Consider the following 15,034-nt stretch of genomic DNA (forward strand, 5'->3'; position numbering starts at 1 on the left):
CTTAATTCAATTAAACACATAAACAATTAGTCAAATAATCAATTAAACAATTAAAAAAAATGTAATAAAAATAAATCAATAAATACCGAGACTATCCTTTTAAAATTAGGGGTATTACAATTACTAGACAGTCGTTAGCACTCCTCTATTTATTATAGAAGCTTTTAGGATCAATTATTAGATGCTCAAATAAATAAACAATGTTCCTTGCCAAACAAAAAATGAAAACGTGCAATAGTCTTTCACGTTTCAACAATTTAACAAAAAGAATTAGCTAATGTTTTCACTAAGATAATATAAGACAATACTTAATTTATGTTTTGCAAGTATTTTAGTTGGAATTATTGTTGATACCCGTGCCTACTTCACCGCAGCTACCATGATCATAGTTGTGCCCATTAGAATCAAAATCTTTAGTTGGATCGCTACCATGTGGGGGGGTTCGATTCCATTCTAGGAAGTGAAGAACTTAGGAAATAACAAAGATACTTCAATGTCAAATCCTAGCTGTCTATAAGAAAAATAAATCATAATACACTTCTTGATAAGGCTAAATCATTGTGGTTTAATGATAACTTTGAATGACTAACACAACTAATTAGGTACTATATTTTAAAGATGAGCCAAATGTGAGTCGTACGCAGCGGAATGTAAACCGGAAAGTTTTAGGTTTTGTAAAACAGATCTGTATCCTTAACTACTTTACTTATTTTATATTTTAGCAATTGAATAGTTAATCACATGCAAATAAAATAAAGCAAAGTATAAAGTTAGAGATGACACCAGGATTTTAGCGAAGAAACCCCAATTAATAAAATACGTCAACTGTTATGGGAAACACCTCATGGACTTGTGCAGTCCAAAGTAAACCAATCCACTATGCTTGTAACAAAGTATACTGAACTTTGACTCTGGCTCACACCCTATTGTTCTACACCACACCAACCGTTAACGATCCTCTGGCTTTGCGACTCCCCGTCCAACAGCAACTTGATCTTAGGCTTACACTTGATATTTGTAAAAGAGTAGTAGGTAGATCAGGCAGCACTCCACGAATGCTCCAATCCTTCCAAAGTGTGACTGCGTTTACTTCTGTTCTTAAATTGTCTGAATAATGTAGAAGAAGATCTGCTTTGTCTGATCGATGTTAATACAACTGTATGATCACGATCAGGATTCAAACACCACAACTCTAGACTCATTAGGTGAATATATGTGGGTTCTAGGAAGACAACAGAAAAATCAATTTTGATTTTCTGAGAGAAATAAACTTCCTAAGGCTTTGAATAATATCTGAATTATAATGTAAAAGCCGTGAATAAACCAATGTATATGACATGGTTTATATAGATTATAGAATAACCTAATCCCTCTGAAAATAAGGTAAATTTTGTGCATAGGATTTGATACAATTCTAGACCAACTGGGAAATTAATTAGAAAAAGGAAACTAAAGTTGTATTGCAAACAGGAGGTCTTGAACCGGTTCAAGGAAAGCTGAACCGGTTCAAGTTTGGCAGTGTGTTAAACTTGAACATCTTGAACCGGTTCAAGGAAGCTGAACCGGTTCAAGGTTGGCAGACTCGGATTTCGAATTCCTTCAGCCGTAGTTCATTCTACGGAAATTGTATACTAACATGGAAAGTGTTGAATGCCTAACCTTGTTCATATTCCTTCCTAATGTAGTGTCCTTACCCTTTTCATCACAAACTCTTCAAGTAAGGTAAGTTTGAACTCCTTCCAAGTTGTGGAATTCCTGTTGAACTTGATGACTTGTAGAACAAGTAATTTAAATTACAACTCAACTTGGACTTATTATGTCTATGATAATTGCCAAAAAATAAATAACATCTCACACCAAATTCTTAGTATTGACCCATTAATCTTGCTGACTAAACAAAGGATTAATTTGACGTTCCTATACGAAATCTCAAGTAAATGTATTGTCAATGATTCATTTACTATACGAAATAAGTAAGCAAAACCAATTTCATCAAATCATAGCCATTGTATGATTTCCACAGATAATCCATGTGTCATTAAACTCCTTGTGTTGAACATACTCAAACAATATGGTTTGCTTAACTTCCCAAAAACATAATCTAGACACTTAAGATATGCATGAAAATCCTTTCTAGATTATGTCTTTGCAATGCATCTAATCAAGACAACAAACACCAATAGATTTCCTAAAATGAGAGAACTTAGGAGCATCTAATGGTTTAGTAAGAATATCAGCCAAATTTTGATCAGTATGCACTTTTTCCAAAGACACGACATTTTGTTCAACAAGTTCCCTAAGAAAGTGATGTCGAATGTCAATGTGTTTAGTCCTAGAATGCAAAACTGGATTCTTTGAAATATTTATTGTACTAGTATTATCACAAAAGATAGAAATAGTACCTTGATCAACTCCATAATCCAGAAGTATCTATTTCATCCAAAGCAAATGTGTGCAACAATTTCCAGCAGCAATGTATTCAGCCTCGCAAGATGATAAAGATATGCAATTTTGCTTCTTGCTGTACTTTCCCAAGTGTTCCCTATCTCTAAGGATATAACATTTACTTCCAAAGACTCTAAAGTATTTAACAGTGGGCTTTGTATAATACCACAATTCATATGAAGCCTTGTTAGTTCCAGGCCTAAGATAAACTCTATTTAGGATATGACAAGTAGTACGTACCGATTCAGCCCAAAAGTGACTAGCAATTTATTCAGCGTTTTTTTCCTTCTTTTTCTTTCAAGCTGAATATTTTTTTTCAATCTTTTTATTTTTGTTTTTAGTTCCTATTTTTTTTTTTTAAACAATAACCTTTATAGCTTTTGTGAACAATAAACCCTAGTCAACAAATCAAAAGATTTTCAACCAAATTTGTTAAAGATGGACTAGTGCACAAAAGTTTATGAACTTAAGAGATTCAAATCTAAAAATCCCCCAAACAATGCAAATCATCTTTCACTATATAGATTACAAACCAAGAATCTATTTTTATTCAAATTATCATGTATCTCTATTTACATTCAAAGATAGATCATAAATTCTTCAAAAGAACTTTCACATGTATACAAAGAAGATCGTGATCAGAAAATCAAACCCTAACCAAACCCTAACAAATGATCCAATGGCAACAAAATTTTTGTTTTAAACACATGCCATGATCATTGAATTTTGTAGAACTCAGTTTGAGGGTAAAGTCCTCTTGGAAACTTGTTCCAAGGACTCAACAACCACATAATTGATCAAATCATACTTTTTGATCCACACAGTTGTCACTCTCACTTCCTGAAATTCTTTTTCTCTCTTTACCTCTTTCTTAGGCTAAATTTCAGTTCTAAAGACCTTAGGTGACAATTTCTTTTTCCCTTTAGAACACACCTTGTTCTTAGCATGAAAATTTTGAGACTCAATTTTAGAAAAATCTTTCTTTTTTCTATGAAGGCATGAGTTATACTTATGTCCATTTTTCCCACAAAAAGTGCAATACAACAATTTAGGCACATAAGGCATAACAGAATGTGATGCATCAGGCAAACATGGTTTAGGCATAATAGTAGGTTTAACAAACATTGTTTTACCTTGATTACTAGGAGAACCTTTAACAAATCCTAACCCTATTTTATCATTCACATCCTTACCCATGTTGATTATCTTATTCAAACTGTTTTGACTCATATTGAATCCTTTCAGTTTATCTCTTTCAGATTTCAACTCAATTTCAAGATAATCATTTTTCAAAGCAAAACATTCCTTTAATGAGTTAGCAACACTTACCTTATCCTCAAGAATGATGATCTGTTTCTCAAGCTCAGTGATAACTGACTCTCTTTCAACAGCCTTCTATTTGCCTTCAGCAATTTGTTTCTTTAGATCTTCATTCTCTCATTCTGCTTGGATAAGCTCCTTTGCTAGCTTATTGATTGCCTGTTTGGTCTCAATAGTTTCTTTGACCATCTTCTTCAATCTTTCATCGTCCTTTTCAGCCTCTTCAACCTGTTCACCATGAACTTTAGCTTCTTCGTTATCTAAACTGTTAGAGTCAGATAAATGAATGACATGAGGACCCCTATCAAGAAAAGCGACATAAGAAAAATCATTAGAATCATCTTGAGGAGAATCACTATCACTTAAAGTAGAATTTTCAGACATAGAAACATTCTACTTTATTCAGAGATGGTTTCAACCCTAATCTGGAATTGTAAAGACCTTAAGATTTTTTCATAGATTTTTTTATCACTAAATTTTTTCCCTAAATGACGCAATTTAGAAATTATTTCAAGAAGACTAGAATAAAAATCAGAAAATGATTCATCTTCTTTCATCATGATGTTGCTAAATTTATGAGAGATCAACTGAATTTTGGACAACTTCACTTTTGAAGTTCCTTCATGAGTAACCTGTAAAATATCCCAAGCTTCTTTAGCAGTTTTACAATCAGAAATTCTAGCATATTCAGATGGAACAATAGAAGTAATAATTGAATATAAAGCTTTGCCATTAGCATCATTACGCTCAGTTTCAATAGCAGTAAAAGCAAAAGTATCTTTTAACTCTTTGACTATTTTACCATCCACAATTGTATCTACTGTTGGAGGTGTATAGCCAAACTCAACTATTGCCTAAGTTTTACCACCAGAATTTTGCAAATAGGCTCTCGTCTTTGATTTCCAAAAATTGTAATTATCTCCTTCAAATAAAGGACCACGTTGATTAGAACCACCTTCTTTTAACGCATAAGACATGATGTTGAAAACAATTTTCGAAAAACACAACAAAACTAAATTTTCCAACAAGGATCAACTCAGTGTATAGAGATCTGCTCTGATACCAAATTGTGAGTCGTACGCAGCAGAATGTAAACCGGAAAGTTTTAGGTTTTGTAAAACAAATCTGTGTCCTTAACTACTTTACTTATTTTATATTTTAGCAATTGAACAGTTAATCACATGCAGATAAAATAAAGCAAAGTATAAAGTTAGAAATGACACCAGGATTTTAGCGAGGAAACCCCAATTGATAAAATACGTCAACTGTTATGGGAAAAACCTCGTGGACTTATGCAGTCCAAAGTAAACTAATCCACTATGCTTGGAACAAAGTATACTGAACTTTGACTCTGGCTCACACCCTATCGTTCTACACCACACCAACTGCTGACGATCCTCTGGCTTTGCGACTCCCCGTCCAACAGTAACTTGATCTCAGGCTTACACTTAATATTTGTAGAAGAGTAGCAGGTAGATCAAACAGCACTTCGTGAATGCTCCAATCCTTCCAAAGTGTGACTGCATTTACTTCTATTCTTTAATCGTCTGAATGATGTAGAAGAAGATCTACTTTGTCTGATCGATGTTAATACAACTGTATGATCACGATCAGGATTCAAACACCACAACTCTAGACTTACTAGGTGAATATATGTGGGTTCTAAGAAGACAACAGAAAAATCAATTTTGATTTTCTGAGAGAAATAAACTTCCTAAGGCTTTGAATAATATCTGAATTATAATGTAAAAGTCGTGAATAAACCAATGTATATGACATGGTTTATATAGATTATAGAATGACCTAATCCCTCTAAAAATAAGGTAAATTTCGTGTATAGGATTTGGTACAATTCTAAAACAACTGGGAAATTAATTAGAAAAAGGAAACTAAAGTTGTATTACAAACAAGAGGTCTTGAACCGGTTCAAGGAAAGCTGAACTGGTTCAAGTTTGGCAGTGTGTCAAACTTGAACATCTTGAACCGGTTCAAGGAAGCTGAACCGGTTCAAGGTTGGCAGACTCAGATTTCGAATTCCTTTAGCCTTGGTTCATTCTACGGAAATTGTATACTAACATGGAAAGTGTAGAATGCCCAACCTTGTTCATATTCCTTCCTAATGTAGTGTCCTTACCCTTTTCATCACAAACTCTTCAAGTAAGGTAAGTTTGAACTCCTTCCCAGTTGTGGAATCCCTGTTGAACTTGATGACTTGTAGAACAAGTAATTTAAATTACAACTCAACTTGGACTTGTTATGTCTATGATAATTGCCAAAAAATAAATAATATCTCACACCAAATTCTTAGTATTGACCCATTAATCTTGCTGACTAAACAAAGGATTAATTTGACGTTCCTATGATTTCTTTAATACTTCAGCTACCAAATCAGTGTGAAGGTGGCAAAATAAACTCAGTTATAATAGTTGTGCTGAAGACGTGTAAATCTGAAGAAAAGTCAAGTTTAAACTTATAAAAATGAGTTAATATACTAATGATAGCCAAGAAACATTCTTATAGATAATTTTTAGTATTCCTTGAATTCTGCTCTCTCCACAAGCAGGGTTCATAGGCAACATGTAGTTTATTTGTTTTGAATGCCGCATTTGAGTGATAATCATTCCACAAGTTGGTGGGCTATCAACACCATGACGGTCACTTACATTGTGATGACCCTGGTTTTTAGGCCAGCGTGTCGTGTGATAAACCGAAGATTGACCCGATAACGGATCCGATATGCGGAAGCAAAAATAGAAAACAAGACTCTAAGAAGTCAAAATGTCCTTCCATGAGGTCGTGGAACTCAATGAGAACTTACGCGGAAGTAAAAAACCAAAAATATGACAAATAAGCCCCCAGGGGCAAAATAGTAATTTCTGAAAACTGTAGACTCGGGTGCCACTGAGCACACCACTGAAAGGACAACGAAAAACTAATCAAGATGGACTAAAGAATCACTTGATTCGGAGTCCGGATGAAGAAAATATAAAACTCCAAAGTTTCATAAAAATCACATTTTTTGGTTTGAAATCAATGCAGCAAGGGTACTTCGCAAGGGGTAAAATGCTCTTTTTTGACAAAACAGAATGTAACTAAGCATACTGTTAGATAGACTAGGAAAAATTGAATCTAGACTCAAGAATCACTTGATTCGGAGTCCGGATGAAGAAGATATGAAACGTCAAAGTTTAAAAAAAAACCAACCTTTGAGTTTAAAATCAGTGCGGCAAGGGTACTTTACAAAGGGTAAAATAGTCTTTTCAGATAGAATTAGATGCAACCGTGAATATCGTTGGATAAACAAGCAAAAACTAATAAACATAAACTCAAAAATCACTTGATTTAGAGTCGGGACGAAGAAGATATGAAGCCTCAAAGTTTCAAAAAAATTAGACTTATTTTCCAAGTAAGAAATCTGGGCAGGAATAGTGTTTTAACAGCAAGCACCAATTAAATTTTTTTCCAGAACCGAGGCTAAAAACAGACCCTTAAACGAGTTTTTCTGGAAAAACACGTAGAAGAAACCCCCCTTAAAATCACGTTTTCTACCCGACTATGTAGAAGAAACCAAAAAAAATACGATGTAAAGTCCCTAAAATGCCCCTTGAACAGCCTAGGTCAAAATGGACCCAAAAAGCTGCTACAAGCATTTTTTTCCAGAAACAGCCAAAACAGAGAGTAAAAATGGGCTAGTAGATGAATTTTTCTGGAAAAACACAAAGAAGAAACCCCCCTCAAAATTTAATTTTCTACGTGACTCACGAGAGAATTCAAAAAAACATAATTTAGAATGCCCGAAATGCCCCTCCATGAAATCTGGTCATGGAGGTCCAAAAAGCTGCTAAAAAAAACGGAAAGCTAAACTTTACGATCGATTTCTGGCACCAAGACGACATTTTCTGGAAAAACACAAAAAAGAAACTCCCCCGAAAATCATGTTTTCTATTCAACCATGTTGAAAGAAGGAAATAAAACTGAATTAAAGATTCTAGAATGCCCCTAGATCAGAATATGCAACAAAAACGCAAAATGAATTCGTAGGAGGCTCAAAATACAAACGATGAGGTTTTGCCTGGAAATGACTATGCACACAAACGTAACTTACCTATTTAGACGCGCTACAATGGTTCATGGCTTAAAAATATAGCCGATGGAAAATCCGACCCCCCAATGGGCAAAAAGGCAAAAATGGACTTGGAATGGAAAACATGGAATCCAAAAATGTAAAATGGAGTCAAATGACCGTTTGGCCTTTGGCCACACTTCATACAAGATTAATAAGACCCTATGAAAGAATGAAAATGGAATTCCCACACCCGATGCAACCATGGTGAAGCAATGACTTGCGATTTTTCAAGGTTTTCATAATATTTCATAAAGTTAAAAAGTTGCATAGAATACAATATACATGTCATTGGCCTCCAGCCTCATCTCATACATATCAAATACATTGAAAGGAGTGCACTTATGTACACATTACATACATGGAATCAAATATACATATTTTGACATATAAGTCTACAAAATGACATTTCATGCTAACATTTGCATGAAATGGAAACTTGAAAGCTACACGACATCCAAGGAATGCTAGGCTTCACGAACCAAGTCTTCGTACCTGAAATATGCCCCAGTATCGTCGGGGTGAGTAACATAAAGCTACTCGTAGAAGATGAGCATGCATCAACCTAGCATTTTATAACTTTATCACCTTAAGGTGAAGCATGTTAAAGGGGTTCATGCCACCTAAAGTCTATGTCTAAGTGAGACTCGGGAAGCATCCTAAGCTACCTTAGAGTCTAAGCAATAGAATCATGATATACATACGTGTATGAAACGAATCATGGTTGGGATAATCTAAAGAACACGACAAGAAGAATGCTTGAGCAGATTAACATGAATTACATTTTCAATACAATTAAACTAGGTCTAGAGTAATCCATATAACATGGCAAAAGCATATTTGAATACAAGTTAACAAGAATCACATTATCCATGCAATTCAACAACAAAAGCGCATGTTATACAATGTAACAAGGTATAAGTTCTTAAAGCCATCCACTTAGAATCTAAAGCACAAAATAACAATGGTGGTTCATGCCACCTAACGTCTAAGTTCTAAATGAATCAATAAGATCAATACTAAGCTTTGTTAGAACGTCAAAACATAATTTTCAATATCGATGCAATTTAACCAACATTGGAACTTCCAATACAACGCATAAAGCACAATTTCGTAAAGTTAACACCATGTAACTTAAAATGGAACGACAAATAAGGAACAACAAGTTACAACATCATCTAGTTATCAACTTGAAAATGAAATGCAAAGTCAAACAAAGTGGATACTCGGACGTCACGCCGGATCAGACCGACAACATAGTTACTTTAGGGTTACTAGCCCATGGGTAACCTCCCTATATGCGCACTAGACTATATAGAGGGACTATCCCCCGTACTAGAACCACGTCCTAGCCATAGCCAAACAACGACATCCCCAAGTTTCCAAAATCAACAAATTGTGCAACAACGTATATATCAGCATGTATATATAAGATAATCAACTATCTACCATGCACAACCAAATTTGGAAGCCTATACGATACATGCTCTAAATCCACAACTAATATGATATGATGAATGTCGAATCTTCAGTGTGCGATTCGTTACACGCTATGCATGAATGATGTTAAATATGAAGTGTGCAAATCATTACGCAAGACAACAATATATTCAATATTGAAAATATAAGCTCATAAGTTTAAATAAAACAACAAGGTAGAACTTTAATTAAATCATGCTAATTTAAATCCCAAGGTTCTAAAACAACTTCAAATAGTCCCAAATTAATACATGCAAGTAAACAAGTTATGATCAATACAATTATCAAATTAAAACCTTAATTAAGCTAATGGGACCACAAAATAGATTTTAATTAATTCTTTTAATTAAAATCTCTAGATTTTCAAACTTAACCAAATGCTCTCAATTTAACATATCTTAGAGAACATGCCAAGGACTAATGTAATATCACATTACAAGTTTATTTCATTCAATCTATGACTATGTGAATTAAACTTTCACTAAAGTTAAATATAATACAAAAGTTGCAATTCTCATGCAGTAAATCCCAATTTAATACATGTGAACAACCATACCAAAACTTAATTTTCTAGCATGCCACAATACAATTTCAAGTTGTATATCACCATGAGGATTAAATCTTAAACATGGAATTTAATTAAATAAAAGGTTTCAAAACCTAACCGAATATTCTAAATCAAATATATGTGAAGCTATATGGCATGTAAATCAAGAATATTAAGTCGGAATTCAAATAGAGTGAATAGTGCACTCGGGGCAAATTAATTAATTAAATTAATTAATAATTATTAATTTTCAAAACACCTCCAATTACTTTCAAATTTAACTATGTTGGAGAGCATGCTAAGGCCTAATTTAATATGCTAACACATATTGATTTCAAGCTAGTTAAGGCCATGTAAATTAATCTTTCACCTAAGATAAATATTAAATAAAATCTTTAATACTTATTTAAATGTTCCAATTTTAATACACGACAATGAGCATATCAAGGGGCAATATAAAATTATGCTACATGTTTAAACCAAGTCATGAGCAACCGGGAAAATTAGATCCAGTACAAGAAAAATAAATAATAAAATCTCTAGATTTTATATTTAATCATGCAAACAAGTAGTATAAGCATCACAAGCATGCTATATAACAAGAATTTAAACCTAGAACATCTCCTACCTCAATTTGAGATGAAAATCCCAAAGGCCCACCAAAATAAAAGTGCTCCGAATTCAACAATACTGAGAGGTTTTGTCGGGGACAACACCGTGAACAAGAATCCGCAAGAAGCCCCATGAAAATCTCAACTTGACTCCAAACCCGAACTTGAAAAATCGTCATAAATGAATTATAATAAGGGCAAAAGGTAGAGCACGTCGAGGGAAGCAATAAATGCTAAGGCCGAAGGATTTCTACCAATGAAATCAAGTGGAGGAGAAGAAAGAGTGAAGGCAGCCCCTTGGGCTCCCATGGCTGCCAGCCAAGAGGAGGAAGAAGGTCTGAAAATCTGATTTTAAAAATTAGGGCAACTTATTTATAGAAATCTCAAAAAGTGCCCCGATAGGGCCCCGCCGGGTCCGGAAAAGTGGATTTTGAGCAAACGCGCTCAAACGGTAAAACTCCATGAACAAAAAAGATTTAAAATAAGAAAATATGAATAATGGAAGAAACGGTATCAAAAAATGAGTCCCGAGCAGGAAGTTATGCCCCAAACAAGTTCGGCGGCAACCGGGTTCAAAAACTCTGAAACTGGAGAAAAATGACCAAAAGGAAATTCTAAGAGTCCACGACTCGATGAAATGTGAAAATGCATCCCGTACGGGGATCCAGGCCCTAGACGAGACATTTTGCAATAACTTTCGTTAATTGCACAATGGCCCCTACAAAAAGGGTTAACTGCGAAACTGCCCCAGAATGAAAATATCTTCCAAAAGATATTTTCTTAGATGCCCCTGAAATAAAATATCTTCAAAATATATTTACGAAAAACACCCCAAGAAATGAAAAAGATTCTAAAGAATTGTGCATCCATGCCCCTATGGGCACCGGGAGCAACCAGAGTACTTTCTTGTAAAAGTAAAGATACGTATTTCGAGGAAACCACTCAAAATGAAGGCACGTGAAGTCAAAAATGAACTCCGAGCATGAGAAGTGAGGTTGTGCCAAAAAATTGACAAACAGAAATAAGACAGAATAGGGAAAAGGAGGAAATAGCGCATAGTGTCGAAAAATGAAAAATGTGAAAATGACTCGGTCCTTAAAGAAAGTTGTCAATCCACGAAAAAAAGTCTCAGGAACCAATTTCGAGCACTCGAGATGACACTAAGCAACACGAAACAGAGCTCAGAAAAGAAAATTAAACGAAAAAAATTCATTCGTAAAATTTCAGGAAAAAGGAAAGGAAGGCAAATGACCAGGTCGTTACATACGTTCTGGTACAATGTGTTTGTGTGTGTGTGTCATGTCTTCAATACCTATTTGGTACTACTTTCCTCAGGTATTAGTATGATTTTCATATGTATTTTCTTATATTGGCCGGCTACAGGTTAAATAACATAATGAACAAGACTACTCAAGGTCTGAACTTTTAAAATAAACATTATTATTTGCAATTTGACTTTTATACACATTAATAAAAGGTTGCCTAAGTAATCATCCTAGCTTAGGTTTAATAGGATTGATAAATTAGCTCCAATATTTTATCTTGTTATATTATTTCTGACAACATTAGCAGCATATTGGTATACATATGATGTAGGAATATAAATATAAGATCAAAACTCTTATAGGCTCTGCATAGAAGGATGGGGATGCCAAAATGTTTCCTCTTTGCATTAATTCTTGGTGTTTTTGCCCTTGGAGCTCATGCCCAGGTCCCTTCAGGTTTGTAGACACTTTCTTGAGATAACAAGATGATATGTTTATTGTAAAAACAATATATATAGCTAATTAAGGTCTCTCTATTACAGGCTTCATAAGCATAGATTGTGGGATATCTGAAGATTCCAACTACACAGATGAGACAACTGGAATACCTTATAGATCAGATGCAGCTTTTATAGAGGCTGCTATAAGCAAGTCTATATCTCCTGAATTTAAGACTAACTCAATCGAACAACAGTTCTTGAATGTTAGAAGCTTTCCTGAAGGAACCAGAAATTGTTTCACCATAAGACCTACAAATGGGAAAGGTAACAAATACTTGATAAGGGCTTGGTTCATGTATGGAAACTATGATGCCCAAGATAAACCACCATCGTTTGATTTGTACATTGGAGTTGATTTCTGGGATAGCATTTCATTGTTTGATTCATCTATTGTTGCGTGGAGTGAGATCATACATGTTCTCAATAGTGATTATGTATATGTTGGTCTCCAAGACAAAGGCCTTGGAACACCTTTCATATCAGCATTAGAGCTAAGGCCTTTGAATAACTCTATATATGAAACTACATCTGAATCACTGCTCCTCGTTGATCGTTCAAATTTCGGTTCAAAAATAGAAGAATTGGTCAGGTATGCCATCTTTCATGACAAAGGTGAACCAAATTAGTATCTTTATATTATTTCTATTTTAAAATACTGATTAAAAATCTCACTATGGTACTAATATCTCATTTAGGTTCAAAGATGACGCTTATGATCGCGAGTGGAACCTTACTCCTTTAATCACTAACCCAAGGATGATAAAAAATTTGTCTACCATTATTTTCCCTAGCTTCCAATCTATTCCAAGTACTGCTTGCTGTCATGAGCACAGCTATCACCTCAGAAAAGGCTAGTGACTCGTTGAACCTATGGTCTTATCCTAGAAATTCCTCTGACCAATGTTATATCTACATGCACTTTGCTGAAGTTGAAGTGTTGCAACATAATCAATCTAGAGAATTCTACATCTATATAAATGGGACACTATTATGGAACAAACCTCTTGTTCCTGATTATTTTTTCACACAGACAGTCGGGAACACAAACCCTGTGTCTTTTGAAGTGTTTAGTATTTCATTCATCAAAACAAAAAATTCAACCCTTCCACCCATCTTCAATGCCATGGAGCTTTATACTGTGATACAGATTATGTGAGTCGTGTGCAACGGAAATTACTTAGAAAGTTTTAGTTTGTTCTAGAAAACAGATCTGTGTCCTTAACAACTTTGCTTATTTTATGTTTTAACAATTAAACAGTTAATCACATGCAAATAAAATAATGCAAAGTATAAAGTTAGAGATGACACCAGGATTTTAGCGAGGAAACCCCAGTTGATAAAATACATCAACTGTTATGGGAAAAACCTCGTGGACTGTGCAGTCCAACGTAAACCAATCACCTTAGCACCTTCATGGAGCCCTCGTGAAAACCCCCGATGAGCAAGTGATTTCCTCTTGAACTCTTGTATTTTATTAGCTAATCTAACTGGTCCAAATAAAGATATCTAACGGAACCAAATGCCAAGATGTATTGCAACACAAACAAACACAACTCCTGCTTAGTTAACACATTACATATACACTTCTAAGCATGGCATCCAGTAAATCAACCTTATGTCATATGCATATAGTACAATCAAATACATTAAGAAATAACACTATTGAAACATCATTAAATTTAATGTCAAGAGGATTGTGGTCTACCATCTTGCAAGCTCCCTAAAAAAAATAATAAAAAAAAAAAAGAAAAGACATTCAAGCTAGCAACAACTAACACACCTATAGCAAACACTAACACCATCAACCATTGGTTAAATCACTGAGTTTACATACCAAAAGCTCCATAACAAAATAATAATAATAATAATAAATACATAACTAAACTTAGACATAATACGAAGTTCTACTAATTGTTCCAAATATTACCAACTTAAAAGACATTGTCAAAAGTCAGTATAACCGAAACCATTATCAACGTTAAGAATCATTGGACATCAGTTCCTCCAGGAATGTCTTGCGAAGCACAGGTGGGCAACCAAGAAATTGTGTCATTCTATCAGGATGGTCACACTTAGTCAAAAAAGTGAAGGCTTTAACACCCTTTAGTCCAATTTCTGCCAAAATCTTAAAGATTTCTTCTTCATATTTTCCCTTTTGGTTGCACTTCTCATAAATATGGTTGAAATTCTCATAAAGATTGCTGAATGTTTTATGAAGATCATTTCCCTCTTTAATAGCTCCAGCCACACCTCTCACTATTTCAATTATTTCACTATCTCTATCAACAATCAAATAATTCCTTTTTCTTTTTCCTTTTGAAGAAGTGGAATGGGAAGGTGCACTTGAAGGTGTTTCAGGAGACATCATATTCATATTTTCAAACTTATGATCCATAAAAAATGTATTATCCAAACTTACTTCATTCTGTGACACCATGTGATCAATACCATCAATGGTCTCCATCAGATCATCATTAGGACTTGACTCCCTTTCATTGCTCTTCTATTTTCCTTTTGTTGCCCAATCATTAATCCTCTGCTTAGCAGTTGCTGGATTAGACCCAGTTACCCTATCCTTGCCAAATAAATCCAGTAACTTATCATAATTGGAAATTGGAGTAGTCTTCCATTTCTCAGCTGCTGGATTTGACTGTTGGCGAGGCATAAAAGAAATACATTATCATTATTTCAAGCTGAAACAAAGGCATAATAAATGTATCTCTTAAAAGAAAAAATAAATAAAT

Source organism: Cornus florida, unplaced genomic scaffold, assembly GCF_030987335.1.
Source record: "Cornus florida cultivar Cherokee Brave unplaced genomic scaffold, ASM3098733v1 CherokeeBrave_3.0.0_Hap2_Chr11, whole genome shotgun sequence".
NCBI lineage: Eukaryota > Viridiplantae > Streptophyta > Magnoliopsida > Cornales > Cornaceae > Cornus > Cornus florida.